At 44.5% G+C, this 26,274-nt stretch overlaps 1 protein-coding gene across 3 annotated transcripts in view; it reads left to right on the forward strand.

Moving 5' to 3' along the window:
- Positions 1-1,313: 1,313 nt before the first annotated feature.
- Positions 1,314-26,274, forward strand: part of LOC137299578 (spindlin-1-like) — a 71,022-nt gene continuing 46,061 nt past the window's right edge. For all 3 annotated transcript variants that reach the window (XR_010957927.1, XM_067968424.1, XM_067968423.1), the window contains exon 1: positions 1,314-1,352. The gene's annotated coding sequence lies outside the window, so the exon portion shown is untranslated. The remainder of the gene's footprint in view (positions 1,353-26,274) is intronic.

Raw genomic sequence — 26,274 nt, forward strand, 5'->3', positions numbered from 1 at the left:
AGAAATAAAGAACTTGCATTTATATAGCACCTTTCACATCCTCAGGACTTCCCAAAGCACTTCACAGCCAATTAGGTGCCATTGAAGCATAGTCACTGTTGTAATGAAGGGAAACCACGGCAGCCAATTTGTGCACATCAAGGTCCTACAATCAGCGATGAGATATATGAGCAGATAATCTGTTTTAGTGATGTTGTTTTGAGGGATAAATATTGGCCTGGACATCAGAGGAATTCCCCTACTTTTCTTCAAATAGTGGATTTTTTTACATCTCCTCGAGAGGATAGACAGAGCCTCAGGTTAACGTCTCACCCAAAACATAGCACCTCCAATAGTGCAGCACTCCCTCCATACTGCACAAAAGTGTCAGTTTAGATTATCTGCTGAAATCTCTGGAGCAGGACTTGAACCCCCAACCTTCTGGCTCAGTTACAAGTGCGCTACTACTGAGCCAAGGCTGGCACTCTGGATCATGGTTAGATCTATGCTAAGAACTGCTTCAACACAGCACTCGAGACACTATTTTCCCTTCTCCTCCATTCAATGTGAGCCTTCTGACAAGCAATGGCACCCACCTTACCACCAACAAACCCATCCAATTGTGAAGACCTGTACAAACTATTGAGGAAAGAAAAACTTGCATTTATATAGCACTTTACACAACCTGAGGACTTTACAGCCAATGAAGTATTTTTTTTTAAATGTAGTCACTTTGTAACGTAGGATACACAGCAGCCAATTTGCCCACAGCAAGCTCTCACAAACAGCAATGACCAATCTGTTTTTTGAGTGATGGTGTTTGAGTGATAAATGTCAGTCAGAGAACTCCCCTGCTCTTCTTCAAAATAGTGCGGTGGGATCTTTCACATCCACCTGAGAGAGTAGACACAGTTTACTGCCTCATCCGAAAGATGGCACCTCCAACCATGCAGCACTCCCTCAGGACTACACTGGAGTCTCAGCCTAGATTTTGTGATCTGGAGTGGGAGGATGAACCCACAACCTCCTGACTCAGAGGCAAGAGTGCTCCCCACTGAGTCACAGCTAACACATCCCAATAGCTAGGACTCTCAGTATGTGACCTGCAGAGCAGTGTGCACTTTGCCATCCTAAGACTTGAAAAAAAAACACATGTAAATTCTTCCATAACTTTAACAATAACAACAAGACGAAACTTATTTGGGGCAGAAATCAATCTCTCCGCCTAGTGAGGTGAAAACTACAACTCCCAGCGTGCCGAGCGCACCCGCCCCATTCCAGCTTCCCGTGAGCGCGATCCATGGGGGGGGGGGTTCTGGGGTTTTTTTTTGCGCGATCAAAATGAATGCGTGAGGCAGCGTCAGAAACTGCAGGTAAAAAGATTGCATTTCTCTCTCTTCCATTTCACGCTTTCTCATCTCTGCACGGTTTTTAATGCACGAACACCGTTCTGTTGATGAAGAAAAAAAAAATTACAGTCTCTTTTTTTTTTGTTTCAAGAGCAGATATATTTTTTTTGGCTTCAAAATGTCTGGCCTTTGTGGCTGCTTCCTTCATGTCATTTCTCTCTCTTTGCTCCTTCCTTCCCTTCCCTCCTCCCCAACACAAATTATCACTGAAAATCTGAACCATTTCTGAGGCAAGTCAAAGCCATTCTGGCGGCTCCTGACGAGAGGAACGTTAGTGAAACATTGTTATTAATTTTTGTGTCAATTTTTCCTTTGTTTTGGAACGCAGAGACGGATGAAAATTCTGAAGGGAAAAGAAACATTGTGTCGAAATGTAAATAGTATCTAGTTCGCTTCCCCCCCCCCCCGACACAGAATTGCTATTTGGTGCCAGCGTGTATTTGCGGACGTATCTGGTGCAGTGCTCTGCTCACCCCCCCCCCCTCTTCCCCACGTGATTTTTATGCGTCTTGCTGCTTGTTTTCTGTGTGTTTTTTTATATATGTATTTTTTTGTGTGTCCCCCCCCCCCCCTTCTTCCCTGCAAAGGCAACACTATTGTTTGAGGAAATGCGTCGTGTAATGGAAGTCTCTCTCACCCCCGGCCAACCCACTCGTCTCTGCTGCTCTGCCCAGTCCTGACTCATGTTAAACAAGCCGCTGTGCTGATCTCTCTGCTTGCTTGCCTGATGATGGAATGTTGTTTGTCCTCCTCCCTGATCACTGACTTTTAATATACATAGTTGTTGAGGGGAGGGGGAGGGAGGGGGGGGAGGAAGCAAAATGTATAGGGGAGGAGGGATAAAAGTTGTTATAATTGATGGGAGAAATGATTCTTTTTGCAAGGCTGTGCTTGCATAATATCAAATAGGGCTATTTCAAATTGGCTTCAGTGGGGTGTATGATCTCTTTTGTAACAAAAGATTGAGACGTCTGCAACAACAAAAAAAGTTGATGCTTTTTTGTTGCACAAGGAGGAGCTTTATGCAAAAGACGTTATAATCGTGCTGGTATCTCCTACCCATTGTATTTATGTGCAGATAAAATGCGAATTGCACGAATCGCAGTTTTTGTTCTGCAACGGTTCTCGGTTTTCACGGGCGTTGTTGGGGTAGAAAAAGTAATCTCTGGTGGAATCCTTGGTTCCAGTTCACCATGGTGACGGTGACGCTGAGGAGACGCATTTCAAATGGATTATTTGCATCGGTTTCGCACGTTGCAGACATGCACTGTATTTGACCGTTTATCCCCCCCCCCAAATTGGCATTGCTTTATAGGTCAAGCCTAATACGACACGGTAATAATAGAAATAATACACAAAAGTTAAATTGTTATACTTTTTCCCAGAGACAATGGGTGTAGATTTTTATTCTTGAATTCCCCATCTGCAAGTTAATCCTACATATATATATATATATATATGAATTACTGCTAGGTACGTTGTAATTATGTACAGTCTATTCCTGATCATTTGAAATCAGTTTTGTGCTGAAAAATTAATTATTCAATATTTTCTTTGAGCAGTGTAAATAGTGGGAATTTAGTGCTTGCGTTATTAAATCATTTGAAATTAAGCAACTTTGAATTAAGAGCAGACTGTAATAAGGAAACTAAAACCCAGTGTGTAACAATCATACCGTCAAACCAAATCAATCTCTTTTGAAAAGTATCTACCAAAAAAAGTACTTCAGGATTAACAGCATTTGCATCAGTATGATGCTTGAGAGTAAAATGTGTGTTTTTTTGTACCATTTGAAGTTGAGGAATGTATCTTGTGGAGATTAATGCAAGTATTTGAGGTTTTTTTTGCCAATTTTCTCTCCTTTCTAGTTGAAGAAGAGCAGGGTAATTCTCCCGGTATTTCGGCTTACATATATCCCTCAACCAACATAACTAAAACAGGTTATCTGGTCGTTTATCTCCTTGCTGTTCATGGGATCTTGCTGTGCACAAATTGGCTGCTGTTTTTCCCGTTATTACAACTTTGACTACACTTCAAAAAAAGTACTTCATTGGAGTACTGTGGGATGTCCTGTGGTTGTATAAGGTGCTATATAAATGCAAACTGATTCTTTTTTATTTTTTTCCTTATTTTTCTTTTTTTCTCTCTCTCGCATATATATTCTGGGATGTTCAGTACCTCACCAAATTGTCCATTCATTTTTATCTTTTCTCCCCTCGTCTCCTACTTTTCTCAAGCTGCTGACTGTTGCTGGGATTTGGTTCTAGAGGCTTTGCCCAACCCTCTGGTACTTCACCAAGCCTCCATCCATTCCACATGAGCTTAGACCAGCGAGTGTCAGTGGTGGCTGACGACAGGCATCATCCTGTCCTCAGCTGATGCATGCATGTAGTTTCCAGTAGCAAGCAGGAGTGGGAACCCTGTCTGATTTTCCCCCTCCCCACCACAATGCACAGGTGCTGAGGTCAATTGTACGGACTCAGTTGCTTCCCTTTCTGAAAGCTTGCTGAGCATGGACAGGAGAACAAACAACAACAACAACAACTTGCATTTATATAGCGCCTTTAACATAGTAAAACGTCCCAAGGCGCTTCACAGAAGCGTTATCAAACAAAATTTGACACCGAGCCACATAAGGAGATATTCGGACAAATGACCAAAAGCTTGGTCAAAGAGGTAGGTTTTAAGGAGCGTCTTAAAGGGGAGAGAGGTGGAGGGATTAAGGGAGGGAATTTCAGAGCTTAGGGTCTAGGCAGCTTCAGGCACGGCCGCCAATGGTGGAGCGATTAAAATCAGGGTCGCGCAGGAGGCCAGAATTGGAGGAATGCAAAGATCTCGGAGGGTTGTAGGGCAGGAGGAGGTTACAGAGATAGGGAGGTGCGAGGCCATGGAGGGATTTGACAACAAGGATGAGAATTTTAAAACGAGGTGTTGCCGGTCCGGGAGCCAGTGTAGGTCAGCGAGCACGGGGGTGAATGGGACTTGGTGCAAATTAGGAGGGAGCAGAGTTTTGGATGAACCTGGGACCTTCCAGGACTTTGTGGCCAGTGCTTTTTCCAGCAAAGCTGTTGAGGGAGTTAAGTAGCTATTCTTCACATATACCTAGATGGTGAGTGTCAAATGTCATAGTCCAGTCCTGTCTTCATCCAATGTTTAGGCATTGATGATTACCACAAGGGGTCACAAGACAATTGTAGTGACCTTTCACAGCGTGCATTGAATTTACTCTCTGCCATCACAAGCATTTTTAAAATACTATATATTATGCATAAAAAAGGATGTCAGCATTGAATGTATCAACAATCTCCTACTCACAAGTGGAACTTGACAATGACCTTCCATAAATAAATCTGAAATGTTTATGTACACCAGCTGGGACAATTAAGTGGGACACGTACATTGGGAATAAAACCTAAATAGTAATAGAATGTATTGCTGAGTAGAGTAAAATTTTGAATAAATTTAGAAAAAAAAGTTTTAGACTCAAATTGATGGAGATTGAAAGTCTCCTCTCTCACTCTCCCTCTCGCCCTCCGTCCCGCAATCTCGCACCGCGCTCTGCCCCACGCTACCTCCCACTTTCTGTCTTGCTCCTCCTCTCCCTCCCAACTATGAGTCCCAAGTGAAATGATTTTAGGGCATTCTTAAATCAGTGGATGCAAGCTCCCAACACCAAAACTGTCAGCAATTTGCCACACGCACTTATAGGAATGTACAGGACTGGAACAGAATATGGAAGGCCATCTGGCTAGACCCAAACTAAAAGAAAAATACCATTGCCAGGTTCCTTATACCCCATAGTTGCTTGTTTCACCAAAAATAACTAGCTGAACCGATCCACCAGCCCTGGTTAGTCAGTGACATAAATTCAACATCTGTTTAAAGTAATTTAAATCTAAACTCTTCATCTTCCCTTTTTTGAGTTTGTGTCTGGGCCCCCTGGTTACAGAGCTCATCATGTGAGAAATGCAGATGTTACACTGATGTGGCAGGAGATAATCTTGAGGTTGGGGGTTAAGACACATTTGAGCAGTGTAGACAGTACTTTATTCTGTGTCCAGTTCATGCTGTTCTGACTTAGAAATGCTTGATGCTGGTAGTGGCAGCCTAATGTGGAATTATGTCAGCAAACCTGCACTGCAATCTCCTACAACTTGCCCACGATTGTTGAATGTTGTTCTCTTTATGTTATGGGGGAATACTCAGCGACTATTTATATTCTATACTTCCAATGACACTTAGACATCAGCCTTGGCTCAGGGGTCGTATTCTTGAGTCAGAAGGTCTTGGGTTCAAGTCCCAGTCTAATGACTTTGAGCCCATAATCCAGGCTTATACTTCAAAGCAGTACTGAGGGAGTGCTGCATTGTTGGAGGTGCTGTCTTTTGGATTAAATATTAAACCAAGGCCTGCCCAGGTGGACGTAAAAGATCTCAGGGCACTATTCAAAGAGGAGTGAAGGAGTTCTCCTGGTTTCCTGGCCTACATTTATTCCTCAACCAACACCACTAAAACAAGTTATCTGGTCATCTATCTCATTTTCTCCCTTCTCAAATTGGATGCCGTGTTTGCCTCCGTTACAACAGTGACTATGCCTCAAAAAGTACTGGCTGTAAAGTGTTTTGGGACCCTATGGTCTTGAAAGGCGCCATATAAATGCAAGCTCATTCATTCATGGTACAAAAGGGTGAAACCTTCTTATTGCTTTCTTTCAAATTCAGAAATTTGGTTGAAGGGCCAAGCACCTCATCTTTCTTTTTAGTTTCCCCAGTGGCTTTTTGGTTAAATATGCCACCCAATGGGATACTGGGTCATTCAGGGTCCCAGGTTTCCATTCGGTTGGTCCTAGTGCCCCTGGGCCAGGAAGATGTTTGGGGGGGGGGGAGAACCAGTCAGGGTTGCTGCTAATGATTGTTATTTAGTCACCCAAGCTGGAAATGAGGTGGGGAAACCAACAGAAATATGATAAAAGTTTAAGATATGTTTTCAGAATTTTAAAGAAGTACTACATTATATGTGAATATTGTGCGCAGCGCAGGGGATAATGTTTGCTGGGGAATAGTATACTTGCTTTTGGCCTCAGTTCCAATCTCAAATTAGCACCTCCTACTGCACCAGTGTGACGCTGTCCATTACATAGAATTTACAGCACAGAAACTGGCCATTCGGCCCAACAGGTCTATGCTAATGTTTATGCTCCATTCGAGCCTCCTCCCACGCTACCTCATCTAACCCTATCAGCATTTCCATCTATTTCTTTCTTCCTCGTGTACTTATCTAGCTTCTCAAATGCATCACTGTGCGACTGTGGCTCTGGGTAAGATCTCCAATTAGTGCTGCTTTAGGGACAGCTTTTTGCTTTGGGCCTTGTCCACTAGTAACTAAACTGATACTTTCCAACTTTATTTCACAGGCATTAAAATCCATTACTTGCGGGAGTTCAAAACTTTGCTGTTTAAAATTAGGTAGCTGTATTTCTGTAAAGCTAGTTGCCAATTATATTTGACCCTGTGGTGTGTTGATGGAATGGCTGGGAGTGTTTTGTAGGAGAGGAGCAGTGTCTCAGTAGCATTTCTTCATCTGACAGGCTTCAGGGCCTGACGTGAAATGTTGGTAAGCATTTTTATTTGTGAATGGCCTGGACCCAAAATACTGTTAACCCCAAAAAATGTTTTGAATAACTTGCTGATTTATGTAGTGTCGTTGGATTAGAAGGAAGTATGGAGGTGGTGTGTATCACACAGTGGGTAGTGTGTGGGTGAGAGTGTGTTCACAGAAGGAAGCTCGGGCTGCAGTTCGCAAAGAGGGCAGCGCGCAGACCCGATTGTGTCTCAGAGAAGAGCGTGTGAGCTGGAGTGTGTCGTATAGAGGGAAGTGCACAGGCTACGCTGCGTCAGATTAGAGGATAGCGCCCAGGCTGGAGTGTGTCGTATAGAGGGAAGCGCACAGGCTACGCTGCGTCAGATTAGAGGATAGCGCCCAGGCTGGAGTGTATCGTATAGAGGGAAGTGCACAAGCTACGATGCGTTACATTCGAGGACGGTGCCCAGGCTGGTGTGTGTCGCATAGAGGAAAATGTGTGGGTTGGTTTAGGTATGAGCTGGGATTTTTTTTTAATTCATTCTCGGGATGTGGGCGTTGCTGGCAAGACTGGCATTTATTGTCTATCCCTAGTTGCCCCTTGAGAAGATGGTGGCGGGCCGCCTTCTTGAACCGCTGCAGTCTGTGAAGGTTCTCCCACACTTCTGTTAGGAATTCTTTGTAGTAGTTTGATACAATGGATTGGCTTGTTCGGCCACAAAAGAGGGCAGTTAAAAGTCAACCACGTTGGTGTGGGACTAAAGAAAAGAAAGAACTTGCATTTATATAGTGCCTTTCACTACCTCAGGACGTCCCAAAGCACATTACAGCCAATAATGTCCTTTAGAAGTGTAGTCGCTTGTGTAATGTAGGAAACGCGGCAGCCAATTTGCGCGCAGCAAGGTCCCACAAACAGCAATGTGATAATGACCAGGTAATCTGTTTTTAGTGATGTTGGTTAAGGGGTTAATATTGGAAAGGATCGGAGAACTACCCTGATCATCTTCGAAATAGTGCCATGGGACCTTTTCCTTCCACCTGAGAGGACAGACGGGGTCTCGGTTTAAAGTCTCATCTGAAAGACGGCTTCTCTGGCGGTGCGGCACTCCCTCAGTACTGCACTGGAGTGTTAGCCTAGATTATGTGCTCAAGACTCTGGAGTGGGACGTGAACCCACAACCTCTGAACCAAGGTTAGCAGTTATGTAGCACCGAGTAAGGACAGCAGGTTTCCTTCCCTGAGTGACATTAGTGAACCAGTTGGGTCTTTACGACATCCCAACAGCTTTGTGGTCACTTCTACTGATGCCAGCTTTTTACTTCCAGATATTTTAAAAAACTGAATTCACATTCTTAAATTACCACAGTGGGATTTGAACTCACATTCTGTGGATTATTAGTCTAGGCCTCTGAATTACTCATCCAGTAATACAACCTCTACGCTACTGAGCCCCATAAAAGACAGAATAGTATATGACAGATCAGTAACATGTCAAAGTATTCAGATAACATCAGCTGCAGAATTGAAGCTTTACTGGTTCATCGTTAGTTGTACTGTGTTATTGTCTGTAGTATGTACGCATGGAGTTCACAGGGCAGCTTTAATTCCATTTTCTGTGCATTGTATGTATGGAATTAGCTGACAGCAGTGTCATGAGAGGTAACAACAATCTCCATGATGCAATCAAGTGATTTGGATGAATTGCTATTGTATCATGTTGTGATTTGGATTGTGCTATGTATATATAAAGTTTAATTTGTTTTTGTTGCTTCCAAGCTTTTATTCACACACCTCAATATTACATACCCTCCTATAAATGGATACAAGAGATTCCCCAATTGATACCCACCTCCTGAATACAATTAACACTAATTGAAAAAAACCACATAGAAACAATTAACAGGATGGTACTGGCGTTCTTTTATTACATGTTACAGAGGCATTGCCTAGGTTTTTGTGTATATTTTACAGCAGCATTTTGGTTTCAGTACAGATCTTTTCATTTTCTGTTCAGGGCAAAGTCATTTTGTTCTTCCTCCTTTTTTCTGCCAGTTTTCTCCCCTCATTAACTCTTGATTGGAGTGCAGTTGCATTAAATACCAGTCACCGTCCAGTACCCCTCCCATGTGTCCTTTTGTCACGAGTGGGAGTGGACAGTGGGTGTTGGCAAGTTATTTGACTGTAGGGTGGGGAGGGAATCTCAGCCCTGCCCAATTCCGACTTCCACCCGCACAGATCTCTGGTGAAGGTCATGGAATAATGACCGGATGTGGGAGCCCGAGCCAATTTTTCCCACCCTACTTGGGGTGATTGTGGCACTTGACTGAGATGATCTAACTTGGGAGATGCTGGGAATTGCATCCGGGATCTTCATGGTTTGCATGACATAGCTATTTGCTGACTTAACTTGCTTAAGCTGTCGGAGCGACCCCCCAGAATGCAGTCCAATAATCAGGGTAATGTGCTGTATGCTCAGCGACAATTTCTTTTTCAGTTACGCGTGACATCCGTACAATGACCGTCCTTCAGAAACGAATCTGGGTAAAGAAATAAAAAAGACTTGCATTTATATAGCGCCTTTCATGACCTCAGGATGTCCCAAAGCGCTTTCGAGCCAATGAAGTACTTTTGAAGTGTTGTCACTGCTGTACTATAGGAAACGCAGCAGCCAATTTGCGCACAGCAAGGTCCCACAAACAGCAATACGATAATGACCGGATAATCTGTTTGTGATGTTGGTTGAGGGATAAATATTGGCCCGTGGAAACCTAATTTAGTTTCCACATAATATGGCAGTAACTGTAAAAATCACAGACTTTGGATTCTAAGTTTGAAGTACACTCAGGGATAGAAACAAAAGCTGATAAGAGAACAGTGCCAGGGCAACAGGAAATTATAATCTTAACAAGCAGAGAGATTTTTCTCCATTTTGCTTTAATACCACATAATTTTACGCCTGCAGTAGGAATGTACCTCACCAAACAAATCTGCACTGTTTTCACATAAATACAGGGACAGCAAAAAAAACACAACATATTTCTTGAAAGATTCTAAAATGCATATTTTTTTTGAACCAACGGTAATTATACGTTTGCTTGTGGCCTGCAGGCCCTGTGGCTCGAGGGCAGCATGTAGTGTATAGCAAAGTATAAACAGGCTATTCAGCAAACCACATCCTTCAGAAAGGTCATTGTATAGTAATAGCAAGACATCTACATGGCCAAGTACAGTAGGGATGGAGTTTTATGCAGTTAACCAGGGCTTATTGTTGATTTTTAAAAAAAAATTCAAACACACGGCTCACGAGTAGAAACTTAACAACTTTTACCTGCCTAAGTTGATTTAAAAAGTAGAATATTGTTTGAGTGTCTGAATCATAGTGAAACAATATGGCGGGCGTGCAAAATTTACATGCAGCCACATTCTAGGTGTTTATTTCCCCCACTTGGATTTTATCTCAAGGTGCTTCACAGTCAGAGGAACGGATGCAGAAAAATTGAGGTAGAGACAAAGAAAGATGTCAGAAAGCTTGGATGAGTAGATGGGTTTTTGGTAGGTTTTACAAGGTGGGCAGAAGAGAGATAGGAGGGGATTAAGGACGCAGTTCCAGAGACTAGGGTCTAGCAGCTGGAGAGAGGAGGAGAGTGCCAGCATAAGTAGGGGGATGAAAGGAGAAAGCAGCATGTCTGTCACTGTGACAACAGTTTAAACATTTTAAATAATCAGATTTATCAATAGAGAGGACCAGTACGTGTTCACCGCGCCGATAGAGAGGACCAGCACGTGTTCACCGCGCCGATAGAGAGGACCAGCACGTGTTCACCGCGCCGATAGAGAGGACCAGCACGTGTTCACCGCGCCGATAGAGAGGACCAGCACGTGTTCACCGCGCCGATAGAGAGGACCAGTACATGTTCACCGCGCCGATAGAGAGGACCAGCACGTACTCACCGCGCCGATAGAGAGGACCAGCACGTACTCACCGCGCCGATAGAGAGGACCAGCACGTACTCACCGCGCCGATAGAGAGGACCAGCACGTGTTCACCGCGCCGATAGAGAGGACCAGCACGTGTTCACCGCGCCGATGGAGAGGACCAGCACGTGTTCACCGCGCCGATGGAGAGGACCAGCACGTGTTCACCGCGCCGATAGAGAGGACCAGCACGTGTTCACCGCGCCGATAGAGAGGACCAGTACGTGTTCACCGCGCCGATAGAGAGGACCAGCACGTACTCACCGCGCCGATAGAGAGGACCAGCACGTACTCACCGCGCCGATAGAGAGGACCAGTACGTGTTCACCGCGCCGATAGAGAGGACCAGTACGTGTTCACCGCGCCGATAGAGAGGACCAGTACGTGTTCACCGCGCCGATAGAGAGGACCAGCACGTGTTCACCGCGCCGATAGAGAGGACCAGTACGTGTTCACCGCGCCGATAGAGAGGACCAGCACGTACTCACCGCGCCGATAGAGAGGACCAGTACGTGTTCACCGCGCCGATAGAGAGGACCAGTACGTGTTCACCGCGCCGATAGAGAGGACCAGTACGTGTTCACCGCGCCGATAGAGAGGACCAGTACATGTTCACCGCGCCGATAGAGAGGACCAGCACGTACTCACCGCGCCGATGGAGAGGACCAGCACGTACTCACCGCGCCGATGGAGAGGACCAGCACGTACTCACCGCGCCGATAGAGAGGACCAGCACGTGTTCGCCGCGCCGATGGAGAGGACCAGCACGTGCTCACCGCGCCGATGGAGAGGACCAGCACGTGTTCACCGCGCCGATGGAGAGGACCAGCACGTGTTCACCGCGCCGATGGAGAGGACCAGCACGTGTTCACCGCGCCGATGGAGAGGACCAGCACGTGCTCACCGCGCCGATGGAGAGGACCAGCACGTGCTCACCGCGCCGATGGAGAGGACCAGCACGTGCTCACCGCGCCGATAGAGAGGACCAGCACGTGCTCACCGCGCCGATAGAGAGGACCAGCACGTGCTCACCGCGCCGATAGAGAGGACCAGCACGTGTTCACCGCGCCGATACACACCTATAAGCGGCCATTAGAAAAAATCATTATATCCCGCAATTTCTCCAAAAGAAGTGAGGACCAATCGCTGCAATTTTTGCCACAACATTCCGTTTTACAAGTGATGGAACACTGGTGTTCCTCCAACTTATGACCTGACAAGCCTGTCACCACTATAGTTTCAATATAATTACACATTGCAGGCCTATATTGAGCTGTCTGCTTTTGCTAGTTTTTCAAGTTGGCAAGTCTGATCGTAAACTGCAGTAGTCTTAATAATCAGACTAAACAGATTAGAAGAAAACAGATGGCAAAGATGATAATGGAATGGTGTATGGCTAGAATTACAGGGAAAGAAATTGATTTTTACACCATTGTGATAGGACACAGTAAGGTACATCACTTAAAAGATTGCGCTAGTTCATGACTGAACCAAGAGGAATGGCAGATAGGTTTTCTTAATATTATACCAATGTCAGCATGACTCATTCGGTGGCACACTTGCCTCTGAAGGCCGTTGGTTCAAACCCTAACTCAGGACTTGGCATACTCAAGGCTGACACTCCAGTGCAGTACTGAGGGAATGCTGCTTGATCGGAAGTGCCGTCCTTTGAGTGAAATGTTGGCCTGAGATCAACTCTGCCTCTTCCTGTGGTTCAGGTGGCCATTCAAAAATCCCATGGCACTAATCAAAGAAAAATAAGGGAGCTCTCTTGGTGTCCTGACCAATATTCCTCCCTCAAGCAACACCACCAAAAACAAATTAATTGGTCATTGGCCCAGTTGCTCTTTGTGAGATCTTGCTGTGCTCAAACCCTCATGTTTGTTTGCATAACAGTAGTAACTGCGCTTCAAGAAGTAATCGATTGTAATTAGCACTTGGGGATATTCCTGAGAAATGAGACACAGTGCTATATAAATGCAAGTCTTTTTCAATTACTTTTAAAATGTCAAAATGATGACCTTGATTCACCTCTTGTCAGTACTGTGGATCACTGGTGCGAAATCATGTCACTTCATCCTTTTAAAGGATTGTTTTCTCCTGATTAATTCCATCCAGATCTGTTTTCTGTAATTGGCAGAGCAAAATCAAAGGGCACAAAGGTAGACAGCCAGCTGGATTGGTGCCAGACCCTAGAGGTCCATCTCTGGCCTATTTACACCATATTTCTCTCTCGTTCAGCTCTGTTGAATCACAGTGGTATTGGGAAATAAATGTGCCAATCTTGCTATCTTTTTAAAAAGACTGGCCTCTAAGTAGCCTTATATCAGTCTTGTGCCAGTACATTCAGTGGCATGCTGCAGACCCATGTTGTGTTAGTTTGTTTTCAACAAAAATGCAATGAAAGAAAAACAAAAAACTTTTATTTATACAGTGCTTTCGTGACCTCGGGACGCCCCAAAGCGCTTTACAGCCAATTAAGTACTTTGTGAAGTGTAGTCGCTGTTGTAATGTTGGAAACGCAGCCATCAATTTACAAGGTCCCACAAACAACGATGTGATAATGACCAGATAATCTGTTTCAGTGATGTTGGTTGAGGGATAAATGTTGGCCTGGCCCCCAAAAGAACTCCCCTGCTCTTCTTCGACCTGAGAAGGCAGACAGAGCCTCGGTTTAACGTCTCATCTGAAAGACAACACCTCCAACAGTGCAGCACTCACTCAGTACTGCACTGGAGTGTCAGCCTGAATTATGTGTTAAAGTCTCTGGAGTGGGACTTGAACCCACAACCTTCTGACTCGGGCGAGACTGACGATAAGTCAATCGTCGATGATGCCAATCCCACTTGAATGGTGAGATTGGATTATGTCTGCATAAAAATAGAATGAAGCATGACAGTTACAGATCTGTCACTGGTGATAGTGGTTGAAACAGGTTGAGGGATTTGGCACACAAGAACTGTGTTGGCACAACATTGAGGTGTATTGGCTTGAGTGCAACGTTGCGTTTAATGCATTTGGTATCAATACAGCCAGTGACAACAGCGAGGAACGCAGTGAGTTTCTTTTTTTTCCATTTCCTTTGCACAGGCAGTAAGTATCAGGAATCTAGCCAAGGCTGAGAAATGTATTAGTTCAAAGTACGCCAGAAAAGTAAGGCCAGAGGATAAATAAATTTGAACTAGTGAAAAGTTCATTTTAAACAGATATCAGGAAGAACTTCCTTACTTAAAAAAGGGATAATCTGCCAAACAGGGGCTGTAGAGACATGAACCCGGATTTTAACTGAACCCGCCTTGAATGGAGAGTAAAATTGGACGGGGTGTAAAGCAGACACCTGACCCGAACCTGCCCCCTACCTGCCGGGCGGGTTAGGTTAAAATCGGGGCTAAAAACTTTGGGGATATTGAAAATGTAGTTGGATGGTAAGTGGGAGAGTTGTGTTATTAGGTGGGCAAGCTTTGATGGGCTGAATTACCTTCCTAGGTCATTGACTTATTTTATACTCTTGTGACTGAGGATTTCTCCAGGGTTAGGGGGCAGGTGCAGATTCATGGATCGCAAAAATTAACGGCAATATATGGTTTAGCGCATTTACTGAAATTTCAATGTAGGAAATAATAGTCGCAATGCTGGAAGAGGTCTTCAACGAATACTTGACCAAGTCTTTATGTGTTTGCTTTATTGTGGGGAGGGGGTTGTCTTTCCGGGGGGGCTTTGTAAATGACTGGGTATCATCATTAGTACCCCTTGTGAGGGGTGGGGGGGTGAAGAGAATTTTGTATTCATTGAGGGGAGGGATGTTAGTATAATGAAATGGAACTTTTTTGTGCATTCAATACTGGTATCAAGTTATCCCAGTCAGTTTTACAAATTCAATACAAAATAAAGCTTCCTTGGTACGTCCCAACTTCAGAATCACACGTGTACCCTGCCGTATTGCGGTTATGATGCACTTTCTATCCAAGAAGCACTCGGGCCAAATGTAGCATCCCTTCTTCTAGCCAGCCACAACTTAGCTGACTGAGCACTGACTGAAGTTCAGTCATGGAACCTTCCTGTTTTGGATCAGTTCCACATTATACAGTAATATGTTTTACAACAGGGGTCAATGGACCCAAGGCGGTCTGAGAGAGTATCCTAGGGGGCCAGAGAGGTTAGCGGATTTCTGTATTTATTGGTTTAATGGCGTATATTACTGTCGCTGTATATTAATAAAACATTTTTTTCCCCCCAACGTTAGCGCTGTTTATATTTGGGTAGCTGACACTGTCTTTCAGGAATTAGGATGGGACTCCCTGAGATTGTCTTAATGTTACAGGGTCTCTAGGAGTACGTCGATATTTGCAGGGGGTCACTGTGAAAAAGAACTACTGTACAGCATATGTTTCCAAAAAGGGGTAGGCCCTTTACAAGCTGTGCTAATGGCCACTGCTTGTGCGACTGCCAATTTGATGCCAATCTAAAGTCGGTTTGGTGCTGTAAACTCATGCCCAGGAGCGTTAAGGTTGAAATTACCCAAGATTCATTTCGGTAGGGACTTTTTGCAGCAATCTGAGAGGAGACTTTGATCCAACAAGTCCTGGCTGGATTCAAACCTAGTTTCATATTCCACTTCCCTGTTCAGTTCCCTTCACAAGGACTTTCCTAAGCTTTCAACATCAACGAAGAATTATCACTAACTATAATATCTCTTTGTCTCTCTGAGCGTTTATAATTGGTGTGTCTGCTGACAGAGTCTGTGGAACTGAGAGAGAGGAGTTACTGAGCTGCGTAGCAGTGAGGGAGCGGAATTGAAATGAGCAGATGGTGTATTGGTATTGTAATGCGATCGGCAGGAAGGTAGTTCCCCAAGGGGCGGGGCCTGTAGTAAGGCTGCCAGTTTATTCACGCTCCCTCAAAATTGCATTTGACGCGCGCTGATGAAGTGTGCAAAAACGCAGTGTGCGTGCACGCACGCTCTGCCTTTCTCAGCGGCGGAGGACAGGCGTGTGGACCAGTGAGTACAAAAAAGCTTAGCTGGCCTGTATGGGTGCCACATGTGACAGCAACGTCAACAGAAACTGAGCTGTCAGGTGCCACGTCGACTCTGGGGAGGATTGCTGGAACCACCTGTGTCCGTGTCTGATTATTGCACTCCCTCCAACCAGCTTACTGTCAGCAGTGCGGTAAGTGACTCGGAGATTGTCATTCACCAAGGAGGGAAAGAAGTTTTAAAAATTACAAGTAGATCTCTCTGTATGTAGATATATACATGGGATTATTCTCCGTAGAACATAGAAGGTTATGGGGAGATTTAATAGAGGTGTTCAAAATTATGAGGGGTTTTGATAGAGTAAATAAGGAGAAACAGTTTCCACTGGTAGGAGGGTCAGTAACCAGAGGAGACAGATTTAAGATTATTGGCAAAAAAGCTAGATGAGGAGAATTTTTTTTTTTACTTATTGAGTTATGAACTGGAATGCGCTGCCTGAAAGGGCGGGGGAAGCAGATTCAATAGTGACTTTCAAAAGGGAATTGGATATATCCCCTCCCCCTCCCCCCACTCTCGGATGTCAGCCGTGGCTCAGTTGGTAGCACTCTCGCCTCTGAGTCAGAAGGTGGTGGGTTCAAGTCCCACTCCAGAGACTTGAGCACAAAAATCTAGGCTGACATTCCAGTGCAGTACTGAGGGAGGCGCTGCCTTTCGGCTGAGACTTTAAACCGAGGCTCCGCCTGCCCCCTCAGGCGGACGCAAAAGATCCCATTGCACTGTTTTGAAGAAGAGTAGGATAGTTCTCCAAAGGGCCCTGGACAATATTTATCCCTCAACCAACATCACTAAAAAGCAGATTATCTGGTCATTATCACATTGCTGTTTGTGGAAGCTTGTGGGAGCAAATTGGCTGTCATGTTTCCTACATTATAAACAGTGACTACACTTCAAAAGTGCTTCATTGGCTGTAAAGCGCTTTGGGATGTCCATCCCAGCCAAAGTTTCATTACATTTGTAGCAAATCTTATGACATTCTGCTTCTCATAGGACAGCATTGGCTTGTGGTTAAGATCCATCAAATTCCTCTGTTCTCAAAATGATACATTTAAAAACATGACAGCAATCGTATGCTTTCAATAAAAATGATTTCCATTATAGCCGTCCAGGACCATTTCAGCGGAAGTCCGGTGGGACTACGATTGTCTTGGACAGTGTGCGTCGGAAAGGCGACTTAAAAGTAGTTGGGAGCAGACAGTGTCAGATGGGAACAGGAGTCGGCCATTCAGCCCCTCGAGCCTGTTGTGCCATTCAGTTAGATCATGACTGATCTGTATACCCATGGCTATAACAGAGGGAAGCATTTGGCCACGGAGGGAGGGATTTAGAACAAGCAGCGCACACAAGCAGGTTATGGAGCTGTGAGTAATGTCACTTAGTGTCGGCCTTGGCTCAGTCGGTAGCACGCTGGCTTCTGGGTTGGAAGGTTGTGGGTTCAAGCCCCATTTCAGAGACTGCAGCACATACCTAGGCTGGCACTTCAGTGCAGTACTGAGGGTGTGCCCTCTTTCAGATGTTAAACCGAGGTCCTCTCAGGTGGACGTTAAAAGATCCCATGACACTACTGTTCTGGCCAATATTTATCCCTTAACCATAGAATCATAAAAGTTTACAACATGGAAACAGGCCCTTCGGCCCAACATGTCCATGTCGCCCAGTTTATACCACTAAGCTAGTCCCAATTGCCTGCACTTGGCCCATATCCCTCCATACCCATCTTACCCATGTTAACTGTCCAAATGCTTTTTAAAAGACAAAATTGTACCCGCCTCTACTATTGCCTCTGGCAGCTCGTTCCAGACACTCACCACCCTTTGAGTGAAAAAATTGCCCCTCTGGACCCTTTTGTATCTCTCCCCTCTCACCTTAAATCTATGCCCCCTCGTTATAGACTCCTCTACCTTTGGGAAAAGATTTTGACTATCTACCTTATCTATGCCCCTCATTATTTTATAGACTTCTATAAGATCACCCCTAAACCTCCTACTCTCCAGGGAAAAAAGTCCCAGTCTATCCAACCTCTCCCTATAAGTCTAACCATCAAGTCCCGGTAGCATCCTAGTAAATCTTTTCTGCACTCCTTCTAGTTTAATAATATCCTTTCTATAATAGGGTGACCAGAACTGTACACAGTATTCCAAGTGTGGCCTTACTAATGTCTTGTGCAACTTCAACAAGACATCCCAACTCCTGTATTCAATGTTCTGACCAATGAAACCAAGCATGCTGAATGCCTTCTTCACCACCCTATCTACCTGTGACTCCACTTTCAAGGAGCTATGAACCTGTACTCCCAGATCTCTTTGTTCTATAACTCTCCCCAACACCCTACCATTAACGGAGTAGGTCCTGGCCCGATTCGATCTACCAAAATGCATCACCTCACATTTATCTAAATTAAACTCCATCTGCCATTCATCGGCCCACTGGCCCAATTTATCAAGATCCTGTTGCAATCCTAGATAACCTTCTTCACTGTCCACAATGCCACCAGTCTTGGTGTCATCTGCAAACTTACTAACCATGCCTCCTAAATTCTCATCCAAATCATTAATATAAATAACAAATAACAGCGGACCCAGCACCGATCCCTGAGGCACACCGCTGGTCACAGGCCTCCAATTTGAAAAACAACCCTCTACAACCACCCTCTGTCTTCTGTCGTCAATCCAATGTTGTATCCAATTGGCTACCTCACCTTGGATCCCGTGAGATTTAACCTTATGTAACAACCTACCATGCGGTACCTTGTCAAAGGCTTTGCTGAAGTCCATGTAGACCACGTCTACTGCACAGCCCTCATCTATCTTCTTGGTTACCCCTTCAAAAAACTCAACCAAATTCGTGAGACATGATTTTCCTCTCTCAAAACCATGCTGACTGTTCCTAATCAGTCCCTGCCTCTCCAAATGCCTGTAGATCCTGTCTCTCAGAATACCCTCTAACAACTTACCCACGACAGATGTCAGGCTCACCGGTCTGTAGTTCCCAGTCTTTTCCCTGCCGCCCTTCTTACATAAGAACATAAGAACATAAGAAATAGGAGCAGGAGTAGGCCAATCGGCCCCTCGAGCCTGCTCCGCCATTCAATAAGATCATGGCTGATCTGGTCCTAATCTAAAATCATGTCCAGTTTCCTGCCCGCTCCCTGTAACCCCTAATTCCCTTTACTTCTAGGAAACTGTCTATTTCTGTTTTAAATTTATTTAATGATGTAGCTTCCACAGCTTCCTGGGGCAGCAAATTCCACAGACCTACCACCCTCTGAGTGAAGAAGTTTCTCCTCATCTCAGTTTTGAAAGAGCAGCCCCTTATCCTAAGATTATGCCCCCCCGTTCTAGTTTCACCCATCCTTGGGAACATCCTTACCGCATCCACCCGATCAAGCCCCTTCACAATCTTATATGTTTCAATAAGATCGCCTCTCATTCTTCTGAACTCCAATGAGTAGAGTCCCAATCTACTCAACCTCTCCTCATATGTCCGCCCCCTCATCCCCGGGATTAACCGAGTGAACCTTCTTTGTACTGCCTCGAGAGCAAGTATGTCTTTTCTTAAGTATGGACACCAAAACTGTATGCAGTATTCCAGGTGCGGTCTCACTAATACCTTATATAACTGCAGCAATACCTCCCTGTTTTTATATTCTATCCCCCTAGCAATAAAAGCCAACATTCCGTTGGCCTTCTTGATCACCTGCTGCACCTGCATACTAACCTTTTGATTTTCTTGCACTCGGACCCCCAGATCCCTTTGTACTGCAGTACTTTCCAGTTTCTCGCCATTGAGATAATAACTTGCTCTCCGATTTTTCCTGCCAAAGTGCATAACCTCACATTTTCCAACATTGTATTGCATCTGCCAAATCTCCGCCCACTCACCCAGCCTGTCTATATCCCCTTGTAGGTTTTTTATGTCCTCCTCACTCTCTACTTTCCCTCCCATCTTTGTATCATCTGCAAACTTTGATATGTTACACTCGGTCCCCTCCTCCAAATCGTTAATATAGATTGTAAAGAGTTGGGGACCCAGCACCGACCCCTGCGGAACACCACTGGCTACTGGTTGCCAGTCCGAGCATGTACCATTTATCCCAACTCTCTGCTTCCTGTTAGATAACCAATCCTCCACCCATGCCAGAATATTACCCCCAATACAGTGATTCTTTATCTTGAGCAATAATCTTTTATGTGGCACCTTGTCGAATGCCTTCTGGAAGTCTAAATACACTACGTCCACTGGTTCCCCTTTATCCACTCTGTACGTTATATCCTCAAAGAACGCAAGCAAATTTGTCAGACATGACTTCCCCTTCGTAAAGCCATGCTGACTTTGTCCTATTAAATTATGTTTATCCAAATGTTCCGCTACTGTCTCCTTAATAATAGACTCCAAAATTTTACCCACCACAGATGTTAGGCTAACTGGTCTATAATTTCCAGCCTTCTGCCTACTACCCTTTTTAAATAACAGTGTTACATTAGCAGTTTTCCAATCTGCCGGGACCTTTGCCGAGTCCAGAGAATTTTGGAAAATTATTACCAAAGCATCCACAATCCCTACTGCCACTTCCCTCAAGACCCTGGGATGTAAGCCATCAGGTCCAGGGGATTTATCCGCCTTGAGTCCCATTAATTTACTGAGTACCAATTCCTTAGTGATTTTAATCGTATTTAGCTCCTCCCCCCCTAGAGCCCCCCGTTTGTCCACTGTTGGGATATTCTTAGTGTCCCCTACCGTAAAGACTGAAACAAAATATTTGTTCAGCATTTTTGCCATCTCCATGTTTCCCACCATTAATTTCCCGGTCTCATCCTCTAAGGGACCTACGTTTGCCTTAGCCGCCCTTTTTCTTTTTATATAACTGTAGAAACTCTTGCTATCTGTTTTTATATTTTTTGCTAATTTATTTTCATAATCTATCTTCCCTTTCTTAATCAATCCTTTCGTTACTTTTTGCTGTCTCTTGAAGACTTCCCAATCTTCTATCCTCCCACTAAGTTTGGCTACCTTATATGTCCTTGTTTTTCGTCGGATACTATCCTTAATTTCTTTACTTAGCCACGGATGGCTGTCATTTCTTTTACACCCTTTTTTCCTCAGTGGAATATATTTTTTTTGAAAGTTGTAGAATAACTCCTTAAATGAACACCACTGTTCATGTACCGTCTTACCCTTTAAACTATTTTCCCAGTCCACTTTAATCAATTCCGCTCTCATACCATCATAGTCTCCTTTATTCAAGCTCAGTACGCTTGTTTGAGAACCAACCTTCTCACCCTCTAATTGGATATGGAATGTAACCATGTTATGGTCACTCATTCCAAGGGGATCCTTAACGAGGACATTATTAATTAATCCTGGCTCATTGCACAGGACCAGGTCCAAGGTTGCTTGCCCCCTTGTAGGATCAGTTACATACTGCTCAAGAAATCCATCCCTAATACACTCAATAAACTCTTCCTCAAGGCTGCCCTGCCCAATTTGATTTGTCCAGTTAATATGATAGTTAAAATCCCCCATAATTATAGCTGTTCCCTTATTACACGCCCCGACTATTTCCTGATTAATACTTCTTCCAGCAGAGTTGCAACTATTAGGAGGCCTATATACTACGCCCACGAGTGTTTTTTTCCCCTTATTATTCCTTATCTCTACCCAAACTGTTTCATTATCCTGATCCTTTGTCCCAATATCTTTTCTCTGTATTACAGTGATTCCTTCCCTTATTAACATAGCCACCCCACCTCCCCTTCCTTCCTGATTGTTAAATACCCTGGCATATTTAATTCCCAGTCGTTGTCACCCTGCAGCCATGTTTCTGTAATGGCCACAAGATCATACCCATACGTCATTATTTGTGCCGTTAACTCGTCCATTTTGTTACGAATGCTACGTGCATTCAGATAAAGAACTTTCAAATATGTTTTGTGACACTTAGTTCCTGCTTTTTCCTTTTTTAACACTTTACCTTTTTCTCCATACCTTCTGTCCCTTCCTGACACGCTTTCCTCTGTCTCCCTGCTCAGGTTCCCAACCCCCTGCCACAGCTTTGATGCTGGGTTAATCGCCTTGCACCTTCTAGTTTTTATTTTATCTCTCGTGCCTAAAGTACACTTTCTTTTCGCTGCTCTATGCTTTTCCCTTTCACTTGTTCTTGAACAACTGTTTGTACTTTCTTAAACAAAGGCACAACATTTGCTACCCTCCAATCTTCAGGCACCTCACCTGTAGCTGTCGATGATTCAAATATCACTTAAAAAAAAAACATAGATCATCGGGCCATTTATCTAACTGTTGTTTGTGGAACCTTGCTCTGTGCAAATCGGCTGCTGTGTTTCCCTACAATACAACAGTAACCACACTTCAAAAAGTACTTAATTGGTTGTGAAGAGCTTTGGGACATCCCGAGGATGTGAAAGGCACTATAGAAATGCAAGTTCTTCCTTTCCCATGGCCGTAGTGTGCATTTTCTGCAATTGATTCCCCTGTTGCAATTGGTCTGTGCTTGACGGTGACCAATATCATCATGTGATTAGCACAGACCATCAGCATCGCTGCTGGGACCCGCGAATCATACAGAGCCTCAGAGCCTGAGAAAGGCAAGCGGAGTCCAGAGTAGGTGAGGGTGGGGCTGAGCCAGGAGCAGGTGAGTGCGTCCCCAGTCTACAAGCACCATTCTACACACCGACCTGTGTACAAGATGAATCCAGCCCTTTCCCTCCCTCACCCAGTTTCAACCTCCAATTTAGTGACCAAATCTCTACTCTTCTACAGGATTCAGTTTAATCATAGAATGAAACAGCACACAAGGAGGCCATTCGGCCCATCGTGTCTGTGCCGGCTCTTTGAAAGAGCTATCCAATTAGACCCACTCTCCCTGCTCTTCTCTTCCTAGCCCTGTAAATTTCGCCTTTTCAGTTATATAACCCAATTCCCTTTTGAAAGTTCTGATATTAATAAAGATTACGTGCCAATATAAACAGAATGTTTGAAAGTGGTTGATGCAGTCCTTGTAACTTGTCGAGAAAACAAAATACTGTGGATACTGGAAATCTGAAATAAGAGCCGAATATGCTGGAAACACTCAGCAGGTCAGGCAGCATCAAGAGTTCTAATGAAGGGTCATTGACCTGAAACTCTAACTCTGTATTCCTCTTTATAGTTGCTGCCTGACCCGCTGAGTGTTTCCAGCATTTTCAGTTTTTATTTTGGGTCTGTTGTTAGTCAACGTTGTTTCGGTTTTTGTCTTGGTCCTTAGTCTGCTGTTGATGGTTAAAGGGCCTTGCTGTGCCTCCACGTGTTGCTTGTTTTTCTAACTCTTGCAGATGACGGATTTTGGTTTTTGTGGGGCCCTCCCCTACGCCTTTCACACTTCATTGAAATTGAAAAGCAAATTCATTGTAAAATTAGTCATTGCTCAAGGAGCTGGATGTCGTGGAGGACCCAACAAATCGTCCCGAGGCAGACACCTTCCAGTCGTGTGGTTTGTTTTTCTAAACAATGCTGTGTGTGAGCTAAAAAAAAACCACTGAGAAACGGAATGATCATAACAAAAATAACTTGCTCCATTAGCAATTCCTAACTGTCTACTTGCCTGCAAGGTACATTAAAGTTGCATATGTATATATATATATATATATATATATATATAAAATGTATAAATAGTAAATGTATAAATAGAGGTGTTCAAAATTATGAGGGATTTTGATAGAGTACATAGGGAGAAACTGTTTCCACTGACAGCAGGCTCGTTAACCAGAGGATGTAGATTTAAGATAAATGGCAAAAAAAAACTCAGTGGGGGAGATGAGGAGAATTTTTTTTACGCAGTGAGTTGTTATGATCTGGAATGCACTGCCTGAAAGGGCGGTGGAAGCAGATTCAATGGTAACTTTCAAAATAGAATTGGATATCCTTAAAAAAGGAAAAATTTGCAGGGCTATGGGGAAAGAGGGCTAAATGGCCGCCTGCTGTGTGTGTGTGTGTGTGTGTGTGTGTGTGTATTTTATTTATTTATATATATATATATATATATATATATATTTATACCTTTACGACCTGTGGGTTTTGTGCAGTCGTGCCCCTTTTCCGTGTGTCTATGAGCCTGCCATCAGATCCCTCTCCTCTGGATCCAGTGGTACTTGCAGGAGACCGCTGGCAGACTTTAAAGATGGGAGAGCGCAGGAGGAAGATAGCTTTCCGCTGCTTTGCGCTGTGCCACAATGTAAAAGCTCCTTAAATTGTGTTTGTGTTGAGCTCTGGTTAGTGAATAACAAGTCAGACAAGTGCCACTACACAGAGGTCTTTGTATTCCTGTCCCTAACGTGCGTATCTGTTAGGCCTCTTCTCGTCTGTTATTGTACTTTGTGCCATTCTTTGTTTTCAATTAAGAGTTTAGTCCTGGCTTTCAGCTCTCTGTCTCTTGGTCACGATCCTAGAGCCTCCTAGGTCTGTCCTCCATAATATTCCAGCTCTGTCCTTCTGGCTTGGTTTCTTTCCGGTTATATCCTCCCGATCTCCCAACTCTTGCCCTCGATACAATGTTAGGGTTTTCAATCCCAGCGATTGTTGGACTTTGCTGATTCATAAATTACATAGAATTTACAGTACCAGAAACAGGCCATTCGGTCCATCTGCTCCGTGCTGGTGTTTATGCTCCGCACAAGCCTCCTCCTACCCTATTTCACCTAACTGTATCGGCATATCCTTCTATTCCTTTCTCCCTCATGTATTTATTTAGCCTCCCCTTAAATGCATCCATGTGTCCACATTCTAACCACTCTCTGGGTAAAGAAGTTTCTCCTGAATTCTTTGTTGGATTTAACAGTGACTATCTTATATTTGTGACCCCTAGATTTGGACACCCCTGCAAGTGAAAACATCTTCGCTAAATTTACCTTATCGTACCCCTTCAGAATTTTAAAGACCTCTATCTGGTCACCCCTCAGCCTTTTTTCAAGAGAAAAGAGCCCCAGCCTGTTCAGTCTATCCTGATGGTTATAACCTCTCAGTTCTGGTATCATTCTTGTAAATCTTTTTTGCACCTTCTCCAGTGCCTCTGAAACGCAGCCTTACCATCAACTCCCAGCACGCGAGTCTCGTGCAGTGAAAATATAAATTTATCAGCCTTCGTGCGAGAGGCCAGCAGCGGAGTCTGCAAATCTGTCAGTGGAACTACAACCTCCTCCTTCTCGCTTCTAAAATGCTGGGAGCCTGGTTCGCGTGTTTCCGTCATCATTTACTGCACCAGCTCAGTGCCTGTTCCCAGGCCTGCTGCTTTGATTGAAGAGTCATTGTTTATGTCACTCGTTGCCTCTGGCCTGCTCTGGGCCCATTGGAGGCTGATTCGGAAAAAGAAGATCCTGTCTTCTGTGTGCTCCTCCTGACCTCTAATAGGCCTCCAGAAGAGCGGAACCAAAAAAATAATATAAATCTGGGACAGTCGCACCCAGAGATCAGTTTGGTGTCGTGCTCTGGCAAGTGGAATACAATGTAAAGTCGCCTTAACCAACACCTGTGTGTTGGTGCTAAATTGTGACCACTACATTGGTTTCTAAATCTCTTCCCAAGGGCCCAATTCCTTTCCTTCCTCTCTGGGAGTTGGTGATTCCTGCTTGAGGTACAGTTTCATCGGCACCAGCAGCCTTCCAGTACGGCAGCCAGTCTTCCGTGTGCGAACATAGGCTATTCAGCCATGGAAGGCATCCTGGTCTCACCCGAAGTGCACTTCCTGACAGAAATCGCTCGATAGTGATCAGTGGCTAATTGTTACTCCACCCATCTCAGCCCAGCCCCCTAATCCTAGAGGTACTGAGGCCAAATGTAGTGCCTTTGCTACTGCCTCAGCTGAGATTGGCTAACTTGGCACAGGCTGATACTCAAAGTGGGACTATGTGGGTCTTTAATGACTCTGTATCCCACCGTCCAGTGCATTTATCAACAGAGCCATGGGGAACTTAATATTTGTTTTAAGTCTTGCAGATATATAGCGCCGTATCACGTTGCGCAGAAACGGCTCAGAGTTCTGTAGTCAATTACGGCAGCCATTTTCTGCACAGCAAGAACCCACAAACAGCAATGAGATGAATGACTCGTCGACCTGTTTGTGGTGTTGCTGGTTGAGGGTGGAATGTTGGCCAGGATCATCCTCGGATCTCTGCTGTGCTTCAGTTAGTGCGCTGGGATTCCTAACACTCTCCAGAACAAGCAGACGGCGTCTCAGTTTAACGGCTTATCTGAGTATAGCACCTCCAACAATGCAGATCATGTGCCCTAAATTCTGGAGTCGGGCTCGAG

Source organism: Heptranchias perlo, chromosome 29 (genome assembly GCF_035084215.1).
Source record: "Heptranchias perlo isolate sHepPer1 chromosome 29, sHepPer1.hap1, whole genome shotgun sequence".
Lineage (NCBI taxonomy): Eukaryota > Metazoa > Chordata > Chondrichthyes > Hexanchiformes > Hexanchidae > Heptranchias > Heptranchias perlo.